This window comes from Ursus americanus, chromosome 14 (genome assembly GCF_024610735.1).
Source record: "Ursus americanus isolate L20-20 chromosome 14, mUrsAme1.1.p, whole genome shotgun sequence".
In the NCBI taxonomy this organism is placed as follows: Eukaryota; Metazoa; Chordata; class Mammalia; order Carnivora; family Ursidae; genus Ursus; species Ursus americanus.
Window position 1 is genome coordinate 56,024,043 of NC_142140.1, and position 13,723 is coordinate 56,037,765.

Genomic DNA, 13,723 nt, shown 5'->3' on the forward strand with positions numbered 1-13,723 from the left:
CTGCCGCTGTCCTCTCCCACTCCTCATTCGCCCTGCCCGCCACAGCCAGCAGAACGGGGGCAACAGTAAGAGTCGTTTCCACGGACCAGGTGCTGCAGGTAGGACCTGTGGTCACTGAGGGCTGAAAGAGGGGGACCTGGTCAAGGCCCAGCACTCGGTCACTTCTCAGCCCGATCCACCCAGGCCCCCTAGTACACCCTTCCTCAGCTCCCTGGCTCTTTTTTTTTTTTTTTTTTTAAGGTTAATTTTATTTTAGAAAGAATGAGCCAAGTGGGAGAGGCAGAGAGGGAGAATCTCAAGCAGACTCCACACTGACCGCGGAGCCCAACACGGAGTTTGATCTCATGACCCTGAGATCACGAGTCGAAACGAAGAGTCAGGCACTTAACTGACCACCACCGCCACCCCCCACCCCTGGCTCCAGAGGAAAAGTGAAAATTCGCAGCTAGCCAGTCCCTTCCTACCTCCTAGCCTTGGTTTCCCCTTTAGCTGGCTCAGGCCAGGGCTGTACTCAGCACATACTCAACCCTCTCTGGGCTGGCCGCCAGTGTTGGAGCAGGCCTGCTAGGCCCCCCAGAATGGGGCAGGAAGGAGTGGCTGCCTCCTGGGCTCCAGGGACCCCCAAACCCAGACCCTCTTGCCCATAAACATTTATGAGGCTGTGAGGGACTGACATCATCCTGCCCCACACACAGACCCCAGGGGGATGGTCCTTGTTTATAGTATCCAGTCCCCCCACACACACACTTTGACTGGAACCCCACCTCCTGCCCCAGCAGCCTCTGCTTGGGGTAGTGAAGGACCTTTCTGGAGTACAGTGGTTTCCCCCCACCGCCCCCATCCTGACTTGATGAAGCCATTTCCAGCCCCAAGCAGTCTGGTCTGGAAAAAAAGGAGGAACTCAGAAAGGGCCTCCCCAGGGCAGGGGGCTGGGGAGAGCAGGAGGGCTTCCTGGAGGAGGAAAAAGCGAGGTGGGGAAGGGAGAGTCTGAAGGTCCGAGGATGAGGTCTTGCTAGATGTGCATGAGGGGGAAAGGCATCCTGGGCAGAATACAGGTCAAAGGCCTGATGTGGGTGACAGGGCAAGGCCGGTGAGCGAGAAAGGGCCTGCTGTTCCTTCTGGGGCAGCGGGGCCCACGCTCCCCAAGGCCCCCATCCCTGGAGACACCCTGCCAGTGGGGACAAGTCTGCAAAGACTGACAGCCCTCTAGGCTGTAAGCCAAGAAAATGGGAGCAGGCTAAATCCGACCAAGGAGAAGAGCCGGGGGGCCTCTCCTCACTGCCAGGAAGGCTCGGCTGTTACTGTTAACTCATCTAATCCTTGCAGCAGCCCTAGGAGGGAGCTGCGCCTGCTGGTCCCGTTTTACAGATAAGGAAGCTGAGGCCCAGCTAGGAGGCTTCATAGGGCCTGGCTCACAGCAGGCACGCCACGTTGGTTCTTTGGTTGTTATTGGCTATTGTGGGGCAACAATCTATCTCTGAAAGACTTCCCAAGCGGTTGCAATGGGAATATAAGCAATCCAGTAGGACAAGGCCAAGGGATCTCAAAAGCGACATCCCCAGGGATTCCTTTAAAAAATTACATGGGAGGGGCGCCTGGGTGGCACAGCGGTTGAGCGTCTGCCTTCGGCTGAGGGCGTGATCCCGGCGTTATGGGATCGAGCCCCACATCAGGCTCCTCCGCTGTGAGCCTGCTTCCTCCTCTCCCGCTCCCCCTGCTTGTGTTCCCTCTCTCTCTGGCTGTCTCTATCTCTGTCAAATAAATAAAAAATAAATAAATAAAAAATAAAAATAAAAAATTACATGGGAGGAGTGGCTGGGTGGCTCAGTTGGTTAAGCACCCAACTCTTGATCTGGGCTCAGCTCTTGTGAGTTCAGGCCCCAGGATGGGCTCCACACTGGGCGTGGAGCCTACTTAAAAAATAAAATAAAATAAAAATAATGAAAAGTTTATGTTGCATGTGGGCCGGGGTGGGACATACCAGTCTATGGAAAAGCGCGCGTGGGCCCTGAAGGGCTCATCCTTTCGCCCTCTAACCCCTTTGTGAGTCCACCTGACTTTAGAACCTGTCCTGGGTCTGCCCACTTCTCCCTCCCTCCATGGCTCCAAGCAGGGGCCAGCCCCCTTCATGGCCCTCCTGCCACTGCAGTCTCCTCCCCGGACCCATCACTCCCACCCTGCAATCTGTCTTCCCTGACGCAGCCACCAGAGGGTGCCCGTGAGCATCCAGGTCGGGTCCTGCCCTCCGCCCACAGCCCTCCAGGGCCCCCACCTCCCTCAAGAGTAAAAGTCCAAGTCCTCACCAAGGCCCGCAGCCTAGCCCTGCACGACCTGCCTGTCTCCTCCCTACCCTTCCCCTCCTCCCTCTCAACCCCTCGCTCCCTCTGCTTGCTGTTCCTTCAACACACCAGGCCAGTGCTGCCCCCAGGGCCTTTGTACTGCCTGTGCTCTCTGCCTGGAACACTTCCCCAGACATCCCCACAGCTATCCCCTCACCTCCTTCAGTTCTCAGCTCAAATGTTACCTCCTCACTGAGGCCTCCCTGACACCCCGCAGAACTGATACCCCACCCAGCTAGCAGCTGCCTGCACACCCTTTACCCACGTCTAGTGTTGCCCATAGCACTTAGCGTCTAGATCCCACGTCATCATCACGTGCGTTGTCTCACGGACCATCTGTCTCCTTCAGGGCTGGGACATATCCTGGTTGTTAACCCTTGGGTCAACAATCAGCCAAGGCACACAGCGGGGCTCCATAAATCTGTGCCCCAACCCTGCTTCCTGGGTGCCAGCTGTGGGCTAGGTTCCGTTCATGTCACCCGCATTAGATGATGGCTGGGCAGGGGGGCCACGGAGAAAGGAACCATCCATAAAACAAAGCTCAAGTCAAGACTTGGAATTCAATTACCAGTATTTACTGAGAACCTATGCGTGCCAGGCATCTTCTCGGGCCTGGAGTCACCTCAGCCAACAAGACCAACAACATGGCTCCTTGGTCAAGGCCCTGAGGCTGGATGGAGCCTGGCGCGCCACCACCCCGCCCCCTGCTAGGAGGCCATGGGGCTGGCTGGGCCACACTATGCGGTCCCTGTGAAGTGAGGAGAGGGGCCAAAGTCAGGGCATGTGTTCCCAGGGGGACACACAAGTCAGGGCGGGATTTGCGGTCATGGGGGTGCTGACTGCTGGGAGACCATGAAATCCATCCTGCTTTCCCTGTAGTGCTTCCAGTTTTCACTTCTGAGTGAAAACCTCTCCCTTGTCCCAGCAAAGACCCCCAGAGCAGCACCAGCACCAGCCGGAACAGCCCCGAAAGGGCTGCTCTGGAAGGGGGCCTGAGCCCCGGAAGCCTTGGGGCACCATCCAGCTGTGCCCGAAGGGTCCTCCGCCCAGAGGGGCAGGTGGCAGTTTTCTGACTGGGTTCTGGTGGGAAGCCTCAGCCCAGCCTCACCCCCTCAAAGCCTGAGGCCAGATGAGTCCTCACTTCAGGGGTATAGAAGTGAGGGGCAGATCTTTGCCCCCCGACTCCCTGTCTGTCTTGACATCCAGGGCTCAGAACCCAGCGGAGCCCCCAGTTCTGTGGATACAAGTCAGCTCGGGGCATCCACAGAGAGTGACTTTGCCAGTGGGGAAACTGAGGCACAGAACAGTCACCACCACTAGGACCTCTGGTAGTTCCCCTGCCGTTATCCCTCACCCTTTTACTCTGGTCCTCCTTGGACTGGGCGTGGAGAGAGGCCCAGATTGGCCCCCAGCCCCATATTGGCGCTCACGGGTCCTTCCTCAGAGCCAGCCAAGCCGCCTGGGGGCTTCATGGAAGCCTGGGTGGTCGGCCCCAGCCCAGCCCCCGGCTCACCTCCAGGAGCCCGCCGAGCTCTGAGCAGTCTCTGAACCAGAGCCAGGGCCAGGGCAACGCTCCGGGGACCGGACAGGCAGGAGGGCTCTCAGCCCAGTTGGAGGGGCTGCAGGCAGACCCATGGTCTGGCCTGACATTCTCCCTCCTTTCTGAAAAACCCATCTACATGCTTTTGCTTTGCCATTTTCCCCTACAGCAGCCTTGCTTAAAATCTATTTTACGGTTTCTTTTTTTTTTTTTTTCAGTAGGTAAAACCGACTCAGACCACAGAATTTACAATATGCCAAAGGGTGTTCAGAAAAAATACCTCTCTCCCCAGCCACCCCCCACCCTGCCGCCCTCCCCAGAGGCCGCCCCCCCTCCCGGTGTCTTGTTTCTCCTTCTAGCAATGTTCCATGCCGAAGCAAACACGTCTGTATATTTTCTTTTCCTCCTACAGAAAGTCTATCACGCTGTCCCTGCTGTTTCAGAGACCTGAGTCTGGTTTCCCGACAACACATCTTGGATTTCTTCCTGCTCACTAAAGACCCATCTCTTGCTTTTAACGGCCACATAATATTCCGTCCTGTGGCTGCACTGTCGTCCCCATTAAAGCACCTTTCTCTGTCCCAGGTTTTTGCTACTAGCCAGAGTGCAGCGATGAAGAAGAGATCTGTTCTAAATGCCATTTTGCGTGTGGATGAATATACCCACATGCTTCCTGAACTCTTTTTTTAAATTAACGACCTGTATTTTTTAGAGCAGTTTCGGGTATATAGAAGAATTGAGCAGAGAGTGTGGGGTTCCTATATACCAGCTTAGCGCCCCCCACAGTGTACCCCTTCATAAAGGGCATGCATCACTGTGCTACACTTGTTACAATTGGTGGCCGCATATCGATACTTTGTCAGAAACTAACATCCCTAGCTGACAACCGGCCCTCCCCTGCTGGTGCTGTACGTTCCGTGGGTTTGGACAGTTGTGGCATGGCCGGTACCCACCTGTACCGGGTCAGCGTAGTCTCACTGCTCTAAAACTCTGGGCTCTGCCTGTTCATCCCTCCCCACCCACCACCACCCTGGGAGCCACAGGTCCTTTTGCTGTCTCCAGTTTTGCTTTTCCAGAACGTCACAGAGTTGTAATCCTACGGTGTGTGGCCTTTTCAGACTGCCTTCTTTCACTTGACCATATGCATTGAAGGTTCCTCCACGTCTTTCTGTGGCTTGATGGCTCATTTCTTTTTAGCGCCTAATAACGTTCCATTGTCTGGATGCCCCACAGTGTATCCATCAGCCAGCAACGGATGTCTGGGTTGCTTCCAAGTTTTGACAAATAGGAAAAAAGCTGCCACAAACATTCATGTGCAGGTTTTTGTGTGGACGTAAGTTTTCAGCTCCCTTGGGTAAATACCAAGGGGTGCAGTTGCTGGATCGTATGGGAAGAGTATGTTTCCTTTTGTAAGAAACCTCCAAAAATGCCTTCCAGAGTGGCTGGACCATTTTGCATCCCCACCAGCAGTGCATGAGAGCCCTGTTGCGCCCCGTCCTCACCAGCATCTGTGCTGTCGGAGCTCCGACATGGAGTGCCAGATTCCGGCGTTCCAGCAGGTGCGCAGCGGTATCTCGTGGTGGCTTTAATTTGTCTCAATTTTTAACCATCTCTTGAGCCTCCGCCTGGGAGCCAAGCATGGTTCCGATATCTTTTTTTAGAGCCTTTATTTATTTATTTATTTATTTATTTATTTATTTATTTGAGAGAGAGAGAGAACACGAGCAGGGATGGGAGGTGGGGGTGAGGGGCAGAGGGAGAAGCAGACTCCCCACTGAGCAGGGAGCCTGACGTGGGACTCGATCCCAGGATCCCAGGATCATGACCTGAGCCGAAGGCAGACGCTTCTCCGACTGAGCCATCCAGGCGCCCCTCCAATATCTTTACTACAAAATGATTTCTTTGCAATTCAGCCTAGGAAGGAGGTGGTACTAGTACCTCATTATTGATGGATAAACCAAGGCTCAGAGAGGGACAGCTACTTGAACAGGGTCACACAGCAAGCGAGGGCAGAGCCAAGGCCTTGTAACTGACTCCAGAGCACTTTCACCTACAATGTCCCGGGCCCGGGGCTTTGGGGACACAGTAGTGACCATGGTAGATCCAGTCCAGGGCATCTGGACCCTCCTGAGGCTCACAGTCCAGTGGGGGAGACAGACATGCGACCAGGCAGTTCAACTCAGGCTAACCAGGACCGTAATGGGGTTAACGGGCAGAGAGGGGCCCAGAGGAATCACTGGGCCCGGATGTCCAAGGAGGATTCAGTAAACTCCAGGAGTAACACGCTCAGCAGAGGCTGGCCCGTGGGGAGCCCGAGCGCGGGAGGAACCGGGAGTGCCACAGCAGCCCTCCACCCCTGCCCAAGGAGCACCCCGCCTGGCGGGGGCTGGGGCTGCAGGGGGAGAAGGTAAAGGCATCCAAAGATGAGCAGCCTGGTCTCCCGGTCTCCGGTCTCCATGTGAAAAGAAATGGCTTGGGGGGGGGGGTCTGCCTCCCGCCCAGGGCTGGCCCCCTGATGGGCCAGGACACCCCCCTCCTCACCCCCACTCCCCCTCCAGCCCCCATTAGTGAGGCCACCTGCTGCGGGGGCCTCAGTCCCAGGCCTTCCCTGCCCACACTCTGCTCCAGTGACCACCATTAAAAGTGAATAATGAGCCAGAGCAGGCAAGACCTGGAGGGGATGGAGTGGGGACGGAGAGACCCCCTGGGCCCCTTCCACATCCCGCTCCCTCCCGCCCTCCACTCCAGCCCCTGGGAAACTCATCAGGAGTCACCTTGCGGAAGGGCCATCTGAGCACCTTCTGTGACTTATTCAACGTCCTCATCAACCACCCCCCTCCCCGGTTCCCCTTCCCCACCAGCGAAGGCTGTCAGATTAAGCAAACAAAAATACAGGTGGCCACTTAAGTTTGAACTTCACGTAACCAATGAACCACGTTTTAGTGTATGTTAGCATATGTCCCATCCAATTCGCGGGACACACTTGTACTCAAGCATGAGCCACTGTTGATCTGAAATACAGAATCAGCTGGATGCCATCTGGCAGCCTTTCCTAGTCCCACCTGGATGGGTGGTGAGCCCCAGTTGTCCTTCCTGCGTGATGGGTGAGTACCCAGAGACTGATCAACATTGACCAGAGGGACCCTGCCCCCAGGAAATGCTGGGGGGCTCCCGTCAGGTATGTCCCCCCCACTTAAATGTTGGACTTGAGGCTCCGGGGGGAGTGAAACCCAGGATAGGGGCCCAGGTAGGATGGGAGAGGTTGAGGCCACATCTATCTGCCAACTGCCATGGTCATATTTTAATTTGGATGCTGAAATTGTAACTCTGGAGAGGTCCCTGGGGGAGAGGGAATGAGGGACCCCATGCCGCCTCCCCCAGGTACCCACTGCGTGAGGTCTGTTATCTTCACCTTCGCACAGCCCCGAATCCCAGGTTTGAATCCAGCTCTGCCCCTTGCAAGTTGTATGACTTTGAACCAAGTGTTCTCGCTGTGCCTCAGTCTCCTCGCCTGTAATATGGGGATAATACTACTAATAATAGTACCCAACTCTCGGGGCTGTTGAGAAGATTAAATGCATCCATATATCCAAGGAGCTTGGCCTGGCATGCAGTTAGCCCACTTAAGTGATGGCCTGTCCTGGCCTCTCTCCCGGCCCCAGAGGGCGGGACTGAGCGGGAATTAGAAGCTAATTTTAGCCCTGATGACACCCCCCGGCCTCCTGCCTTGTCCAAACATCCTCAGCCAAGCGTGAGGTTCAAAGCACCCCCCCCCAACCTCTGACATCCAAGGAGCCTGTTTATTCATTCCTGTTGGCGAGGCATTCCTTGCCTGCCTCCGCCTGCCATCAAGCTCCGTCCCCATGTGGCCTGCCCTGTGTCACTCAGGGTCGGGAACATCTCACCTGTAGGCAGCTTGGAGACAGCCATGGGCAGGGAAGTCAGGGTGGAGGGCAAGGAAGAGGGTGGGAGAGGGCCACTCCTGCCCCAAAGTCCCCCCGAAGTCTTCATTAGTCATTTCCCAAGTAAGATTCCAAACTTCCGTCTGTGTTGACTCCCAAGTGCTGTAACTTATCCAGCATCTGCTCACTGAGCAGTGACTGGGTGCCGGGTCCTACAGGGGGACCCCGGCGCTGTCCCATGAGCTCCCAGGCTAGGGGGAAGGCAGTGACAAGCCAGGAAACGGGGGAATTTTCCAGCTGTGCTTAGTACTTTCCATTCATTCATTCGCTCATTCATTCGTTCTCTCATTCCAGATGTGTTTTTTGAGGCCCCCTTGGGTGTCCAGTACTGTTCAGGTGCTGGGCTCAGCAGGAAACAAAGCAGACCAAGATCCCTCATGGAGCTGACTTTCTGGTGGGAGAAAGGCAAGAGCGAATGCTGCCAACAAGTCGAACACATGGTCTAGTTAAATGGTAGTAATTGTTGTGAAAAGAAATAAAGCAGGAAAGGGTTTGGGAAGTGCTGGCGGAGGCACTTGGAAAGACGGTGATTCAAGAGAGCGGTATCTGAGGAGGCCACGTGGGTATCAGGGAGAGTGTTCCAAGCCGAGGGAACAGCACATGCAAAGGTCCTGCGGTACGAACAGAGAGGAGACACGTAGGGAGAAGTGGCAGGACCTGGGGGCTTTGCCCCCGAGACTGATGACAGCCACGGGAGTGTCTTGAGGAGACATGCAGCCCGAAATGCCGCCATCTGGCTCTACCTTTGTTCCCAGGCCAACTCCCAGCACGCGCACCCTCCAGGTTGAGGGCAGGGCCAGGGGCCACAGCTGGGCCGGGAACCTGAGTGGCTGCAGGTGGATCCCAACTGTAAATTAGGACTTCCTGGGCAGGCACACTCCGAGAGCCAGGGAGGGGGAAATTGCTGCTTGCCCGAGCATGCCAGTGGGGCGGGGGGTGGGAGCAAATTCTGGGCACATCTTCTGCACGTGGCGTCTCCATCTGCTCCCTGCAGGACCAGGCCCGGTGCCCAGGTCGCTGGCATTCCTGGCCCCGATTTTTGCCAGCAGAGGGACAGGTGTCTTGGAACGCTGGAAAACGTCCTCCAAAAACAAACCAACAAATTCTATGCTTTTCTGTTTCCTTGTCCCAACAGATCTCCAACCGCTTTCTGTCTTGCAAAACACCTCCACTGGCTTTTCTGATTCTCAAACCGCCACACAGGAGCGAGCTCCACAGAACCTTTCCAGGGTGAGAGGAAAAAGGGCCCTTTGTTCCCCAGCACCCAGTCTTCCCCGGAATTTTCTATCTCCCGCGCGGGGCAGCGATACGCCTAGGCCCTGGTGTTTCTTCACGCAGAGTTTTGCAACGACTTTTTTCCACTCGACAATAGAGGGCCCCACAGCTTTTATTTCCAGAAATTGGAAAATGAAGCGTGTCTGGCCCCTGCCTGCTCACCCACCGCAGACTGAAATTTAAGCCACGGGAAGCGGCCGGGCCGGGGTGCCAGGGGCAGGCAGACCCCAACGTGCCAGGGGGCCGGGGTGCAGAAAGGCGTGGGGTGGGCAGCTCAGGGATGCCAGGTTTCTGTCACCTGGCGCTTCCCCCTCCCTCTCCACACAGCAGTCCCCAGCACCATGACGATGGGCAGGAAGAGGTCAAGCTCTTGAAGATAACCTAGGAGGGGAAACTGAGGCCCAGAAAGGGCCAGGGGCGCAGGCCTGAGGGTTTCCAGCGCCCTGCCCACAATTCTGCCCCACAGAGACCCTCAAGTATTGTGGGAGGATGAGGGAGACACACCAGGTCACCTGAACAGGGTGCCAGCGTTGGCTTCCTTCTGCAGAGGAGATGACTGGGACCCAGAGAGGTGATGTAACTCACCAAAGGTCACACAGCTGCCAGAGGTCAACATCTGTTCTGTGAAGCTCTTGTGGTCAAGAGCTCTGAGGTCAGTCAGAAGGGTCCAGGTTCCAGCCCGGCTCTACCACTCAGGGTCTGCAGGGTGGATTCTCACTTTAAATGAAGCCTTCTGGAACATTCTAGAACATTCTGGGGGTGGGGGAAATTGCTGCTCTCTGGAGAGAGCAAGAGCCAAGGGAGACTGAAGAGTCTTTTTGGCGGTATGGGGGGGGTGTGAATTCCAGACACTCTGTGAGCCTCAGTTTCCCTGTATGCACGGTGGACACTCAGTAATCCCTGAAATGCCTTTGACTGGGGCCAGGTGGGAGGATGGAGGACCACCGGTGTGTGAGGGTGTTGGGGGCCAGGAGGGCCTCTGCCAAGCCCGCCAGTAACGCTAGAGCTGAGCCAGCCTCGCTGGGCCCATCGATCACCTGCCACCCACATTACACACCTGGGGCTGCTCTCCTCACTGGCTGGCTGCAAGCCAGGGGTCCTGGGAGGCCAGGCCAGGGCTGCCTTGTAGGCTGGGGCAGGGCCAGTCCCTGGGGTGGGGGGCACAGAGTGGAGCCTAGAGACCCTTTGTCCGTAAGGTCACTGTCTCCAGTTGAACTGATGTCTGAGAGCTGAACATCTCCCTCTTTCTGGAAGTTTCTCCAAGGCTCATAGGGGAAGCTTTCTTGGGCCCCGGCCACCTGGGCCAACATCAGGGATGCTAGGGTGACCCCATCATGCCCAGGCACCGTGCCTGCACACCCATCACCCTTTCTTGTGCCTCAGATCACACATGTGGTTCATTTCTCACCCATCCCAGGCCAAGGGGCCCCCTGACTGCCTCCTGAGCTGCCAGCCACCCTTGGCTCACAGCCCTGAGGCCCCAGGGGGAAAGAAGTTTCCAGCAGGCTGGCAGCTCCGTCACCCACCCAGCCCAGGGAGCAAGGCACTGGGGGGTCCGATGCAGGCAGAGACCCCGGCTGGGGAGTACAGATGGCCCCGCCTCATCCCACACACTCGTGCCAGCTCATCCTGAGTCTAAAGGAGGGGGTCCCCCCAGTTTGGGCTCTGGGACCAGCTTCCTTCCAGGGAAGCCCACCTGGCATTCGCTAGGCAAGCCTTGCCCAGAGAGGGTCAGGCAGTCTCTCAGGTCACACGGCAAATCCAGGATAAGCACCAGCTCCCTCCGGCTTTGGGCAGGAGGGGTCCTCTGACCCTCAAAGGCTGGACCCCAGGGATTGACTTTGGTCCACCTGCACATCCTAAGGTCAGCGGGTTCAAATCCCAACCCCCCATCCCACTTGCCAGCTGTTTGAAGTAGACAATAAAAATAGCAATAGAGTCTGAAAGAAAATTTTAGCCAGAACAGGTGGTTTGAGGCCGTAAAATGAAATGAAGGGAGGGTCCATGGCCAGAGGACCCTGGGGGCAGGTGGCACATTGAGAAGGAAGAGAGTAAGGGCAGGGTAGGGCATGCCAGGTGGAGGGAACCGGTGCGAAGATTATGAGGAAGGAGTCAGTGCGGGCGCGGTGGCTGCCAGGGGTGATCACTGTGCCAGCTGGGGTGGTTTGGGAGGTGATCTGCCCCTGCCCAAACCCTGTTCTACCCAAGGGTTTCACTCCCAGTCCCTGTCGAGGGGCAGGGCTCGGAGGGAGGGGGGCGAGTGGACAGAAATAGAGTGACCAGGAGCCCTGCAGCCCTCCCATGAACCCCAAGCACCATCGCCCCCTTCTCCGCGGTCAGGGCGGCCTGGAGCCAGGGGCTCAGACTGGCTGCAGTCACTGACCCCAGGGGTACCTCCAGCCTCCTGGTGCCCTGTGGGGCGCTCGGACAGTCAGCTTCGGGGGTCTGGTGCGTGGAACATCCCGATCAGCCCCCCAGCCTCGCTGCTTCTGTTCCAACGCATACCCACCCATGACTCGGTGACAGATGGCTAGAGCTCCGGTGGGGAGCTAGTTGTGCGTGGGGACCCTCTGGGGACAGCACCACCTCCGTCACCTCTCTGGCCATGGTGACAAGTGGATCTGAACCAGCGGACCCGGGAGCAGGTGGGAGAGGAGCAGCAAGGGTTGGGGGGGTCTCCATCTGGCTGCCGTCCCAGCCCACTGGGAGCTTCCGGTGGAAGCCTCTTGGAAACTTCCTGGCCTGGGCCCGGGGTGGATAAAGCCCCTCCTGGCTCCTCTGGGGCATCTTAAAGTGGTGTGGAGCCATGCCTTCCACAGCGGAGCCATCGTGCTTGGATTCTCCCCTAGACGGGGCACTCCCTCCCTCTGGAGTAGCAGTGGGCAGGGCCAGTGGTGCTAGTGGGGTAGAGAAGGGGCAGCGGGGCTCTGAGAGCACCAGCACCTAGTGCCGGATCCCTCAGGGAGTGAAAGGCAGGACCGGGGCTCCAGCCCAACACACTCACAGACACGGGCAGCCAAACTTGAATCACACATGTGGAATAGGACCTGTGGCCCTCCACTAAACGCCTGTTCAGGGTTTGGCGTTGGTTTTTTCGTTTTGTTTTTTTAAAGATTTTATTTTTAAGTCTTCTCTACACCCAATGTAGGACTCGAACTCACAACCCTGAGATCAAGAGTCGCGCATTCCACCAACTGAGTTTTATTTTATTTTATTTTTTATATTTTAATGTTTTTTTTATTATATTATGTTAGTCACCATACAGTACATCCCTGGTTTCTGATGTAAAGTTCGATGATTCATTAGTTGCGTATAACACCCAGTGCACCATGCTATACGTGCCCTCCTTACTACCCATCACCAGTCTATCCCATTCCCCCACCCCCCTCCCCTCTGAAGCCCTCAGTTTGTTTCTCAGTCCATAGTCTCTCATGCTTCATTCCCCCTTCTGATTACCCCCCCTTTCTTTATCCCTTTCTTCCCCTACCGATCTTCCTAGTTCTTATGTTCTATAGATGAGAGAAATCATATGATAGTTGTCTTTCTCTGCTTGACTTATTTCACTTAGCATTATCTTCTCCAGTGCCATCCATGTTGCAGCAAATGTTGAGAACTCGTTCTTTCTGATAGCTGAGTAATATTCCATTGTATATATGGACCACAGCTTCTTACCAGTCATCTGTTGAAGGGCATCTCGGCTCCTTCCACACTTTGGCTATTGTGGACAATGCTGCTATGAACATTGGGGTGCATATGGCCCTTCTCTTCACTACGTCTGTATCTTTGGGGTAAATACCCAGTAGTGCAATGGCTGGGTCATAGGGTAGCTCAATTTTTAACTTTTTAAGGGACCTCCACACTGTTTTCCAGAGTGGCTGTACCAACTTGCATTCCCACCAACAATGTAGGAGGGATCCCCTTTCTCCACATCCTCTCCAACAATTGTTGTTTCTTGCCTTGTCAATTTTTGCCATTCTAACTGGGGTAAGGTGGTATCTTAGTGTGGTTTTGATTTGAATTTTCCTGATGGCTAATGATTTTGAACATTTTTTCATGTGTCTGTTAGCCATTTGTATGTCTTCATTGGAAAAGTGTCTGTTCATATCTTCTGCCCATTTTTTGATTTGTTTATTTGTTTCTCGTGTATTGAGTTTGAGAAGTTCTTTGTAGATCTTGGATACCCCGACTGAGTTTTAAATCCTTGAGATACGACCTGATTTCTTACTCTCTATTCAAGTCTCTCTGGTTCTTCGGCTTTTGTGTCCTCACGGGGCTGTCGGTCCTGCAGAAAAGGCAGGACAGTGCGGCCAGCGCTCCCAGGAGGATGGATCTGCCCTGAACTGGGGTGTAACCAGGCGGCAAGGGCCAGAGGGTGTTTCTGCCAGAGAAGCCGGCGTCACTGGCGGCTCCTCAGTGCGCTTCAGATTCCAAGTGACCCGTGGCAAGGAATTCCCCTCGGGGGCTCAGTCGCCGTCATCAGCAGGGTCACTGTGGGAAGGCCGTGGATGGGTACACAGCGACGTTACGACCGACAGCTCCATGAGTTATAATTTAATAAGTCACCAGATAATCCCGCCTTCCGGGGAGCGAGCCAGGAGTAGATCTGG